The sequence below is a fragment of the Crocuta crocuta genome, unplaced genomic scaffold (assembly GCF_008692635.1).
Source record: "Crocuta crocuta isolate KB4526 unplaced genomic scaffold, BGI_CrCroc_1.0 scaffold82, whole genome shotgun sequence".
Classification (NCBI taxonomy): domain Eukaryota; kingdom Metazoa; phylum Chordata; class Mammalia; order Carnivora; family Hyaenidae; genus Crocuta; species Crocuta crocuta.
Genome location: NW_027528352.1, coordinates 636,372 through 639,597, shown reverse-complemented (window position 1 = coordinate 639,597; position 3,226 = coordinate 636,372). Strand labels below are relative to the sequence as shown.

The 3,226-nt window shown below is 48.3% G+C and overlaps 1 protein-coding gene across 1 annotated transcript in view; it reads left to right on the top strand.

The window, feature by feature from the left end:
- Positions 1 to 2,429: 2,429 nt before the first annotated feature.
- The window catches only part of SNAP25 (synaptosome associated protein 25), an 84,368-nt gene continuing 83,571 nt past the window's right edge, over positions 2,430 to 3,226 (top strand). The window contains exon 1 of the mRNA XM_077753745.1: positions 2,430 to 2,569. The gene's annotated coding sequence lies outside the window, so the exon portion shown is untranslated. The remainder of the gene's footprint in view (positions 2,570 to 3,226) is intronic.

The window sequence follows — 3,226 nt, the reverse complement described above, 5'->3', positions numbered from 1 at the left end:
TCCCAGAGCAAGATGAAGAACTTCCTAACCAGTAGAGTTTTCAGCATAAACAGAGGAAAGTGGAAAATGCTGCCACCATCACAAGATGATCTTTTGGGCCTGTGGTATTTTCTGTGAAGCTTCGAATCAGTCTCACTCTCTCCTCTTATGTGTAATATTTAAAGATGTCAGTGTGTGGCATCAGCAGTTGAAATTCAGAATACCAACCCAGTCCTCCCCTGTGATTTCCACATCACTTTTGCCTGCAGGATGAGCCTAAGTCAGTGACATACTTCCTTTATTTATTTGTTTGTTTGTTTTTTTTTTTTTAAATCCGGACTATCCCCCAGCTCCTCCATTCTTCGACAAAACTTTCTGCATGAATGATTTCCAGTATGAGGGCCATACACATATTTTATTTCTCCTCCTTGCAGGCTTTTCCCCAGGAGACTTCCATGTGCTAAATAAGTGTCATATTTTGGAAAGAAATCTTTACTGTAAAGGATTTTGTAGGGACATTGCATTTGTCACCACTTCCCTGAGCCCATTCCAGCTCGCTTTATAATGAAAGTGAGAACTGTAACTAGGAATTTTATTGCCAATTAAGGATCTGAGGACCACGCAGATTTTCTTCTTCTTTATTGTATAAGCATCTTAAATGTTTAATGAATATTTCAGCAACATGCCTTGTTTTAAGAATCCAGCTTTAATAAAAATCCAAACAATATTTGTTAATTATCATTGAAAACATTAATATTTCAAAATACCCTTTGGGTCAGGGAATCTTTAAGAAACAATGACTTCTACTTATTTCAATTAAAGGGATCTTTATTAAATTCTTACAGCTTTGCTGGCTCTAAACGCCCCCATTACAACTCTGCTTTCCTCCTTTCTTTTCCTGGGATTCTCTCTACAATAGCTTGCAATTAAAAACTTGAGCGTGGTTCTCAGGCCAGAGAATCGGGTGGGTGGTGTGGGTGTGTGTGTGGGGGGGTATTTGTGTGTGTGGTGGCAGGGGTGGGGGCTGTGCGTTGTTTTTCCGGACCCAAGACAAGGATTTTCCATCGCCTGAAAGAGCCCCCAAGTTTTAACATTGCGAGGCACGACTTCTAATCGCAGTCTTCCCGGAAAAGTACAAACAGTTCCTCAGCCGAGGTCCCCCACCTCCCACGCGCTCTCCAGCTCGCCCTCCCTGCCGAGAGCCCCACGACAGCCTCCCCAACACCTGTGAATCATCCGAGAGGCTGCCACCGCGGAACCATTTACATACCCCACCACCCTCCCTCCCTCGGTGCCTTAATGCACAACAGAGGACAGTTAAGATTATTGCTTTATGATTATTATTTTTAATCTCCCATATGACCAGCACAAGTAGCTTTTCTCTCCCACGCCGTGTGGAGCATCAGAGGGCCCCTGAGCTAGCCTCGACTGGTACCCAGGGTTTGCGCACTGAATGAACCACCAGAATTTTGTAGTGTCCCAGAGATTCTTGAATCCGCAGTCCTCCACACTCCCCTTGGAAATCTGGGCGGTTCTATAGGCGCATATGCGCCTCCGTGAACTATTCCTAAGAAACCTAACATAAAACCTCAGGCTCCGATCACAAATTCAGCCGAAAACAGCGTCATCGATTTTGCCCTCAATAAACAACTCTCAACTCCAAGCCGTGAACTCCAGCAAACCCACGCTGGTTGGGTTAACTACTCTTCCCACCCCCTTCGCCCAATTCATTTTATATCTCTCAGAGATAATTGCTCTGACGTACTTTAAAATAACGTGTACGAGTGTGTCTCCCCAACTGACCACATTAATGCAAACTCCAAGCGCTCGATGCTCCTTTGATAAAATGAATTCACTCATAAAAATAGCAGCCCACGTAGCGTGGCCATATATGGAGCTGGTGAGGGTTGACAGGGATGCCCCTTCCGAGCCGTTTCTTTAGAAAAAACAAATTGCAACTGAAATCTCCTCGACTCTCCCTCTCCCGCCCCCATCTACTCTTCAGCCTTCCCCTCCCCTTCTATGACTCAATCAAAGACAACTCAGCAGAGAGAACAATTATACATAATCACCTATTTATCGCATATATAACACACATATATACACATACAGATACGTATGTACACACACACACACACACACACACACACAACACACACACGCACAATATCAGAAAACCAGTCGCGAGATAAATGTTTATTTGCCCGAGACCGGTGTTAAAATGGAGTCATAAGAATCGTCCCGTTTCAGGTGTTTATGAAAGACTACAGCACAAAGGTTTGCAGTAAAGCGCACCCGGAGCTGAGTCAAGCGGTCCGCACGTCTAGGCTCCTCCCCTCCCACCACCAGCTTCCATCCTCCCTCCGCCCTCCCCTCAACACACTTCCTCCCGCCCCTCCTGGAGAGGGCTATTAAAAGCTGCTGACGTCAAAAGGGACGGCCATCTTTGATGAGGGCAGAGCTCACGTTGCATTGAAGACGAAACCTCGGGGAGGTCAGGCGCTGTCTCTCCTTCCCTCCCAGCCCGGCGGCTCCTCCACACTTGCGACCTGCAGGGGCCGGGCGAACACCACCCTCTGAAGAAGCCAAGGTAAGGAGCCTCCACCTCAGTTCGTGGTTCTGGTTTTGGATGGCTGCATAGCCAGAGGGGACCACAGCCGCGAAGACCAAGTGAGCGTGGGCAAATACAAGTATTTGTGCACCCAGGGTGCGGTATTCCGTGTGTGCGCGTCGGGATAGCTCGTGTCTGGGGCTTTATAAAGTATTTTCGAGGTGAGCTGCTTAGGGAAGGGAGGAATGGGGACACTGCGGATGGAGCGGTGGGGAGAAAGCGCAAGGAAACGTACAGAATAATAACTTACTCTTTCGAAACAGTAGTGGGACTCTCTTCCATCTTGCGATGCAGTTTTTAGAGATGTTTAGGCTGCTGGGTGGTTTTTTTTTTCCCTATATACCAAAACAAACAAACCCTGCCGTTCTGACCCTGTTAGTTTGACTATTGTCGTTAAGGCGCTATTATCCAGGGAAGAATTAGGGAGAGAGTAGGTTGTGGGAGCTGGGGAGGCGAAAGGAGAAGGGGGAGTTCCCGCCCCGGGCAAGCTGAGCAGCAGCAGCGGCAGCAGCCTCCATGCCCCGCGGACTTGATTTATGCCGCCTGCTCCACGTCAACTGCAGGCTGGCGGGAGGCGGGCGGGTCGTGCTGTGTGGGAGGGCTCTGCGGAGGGCAGGCGGGGGGGGGCTCGCCTCG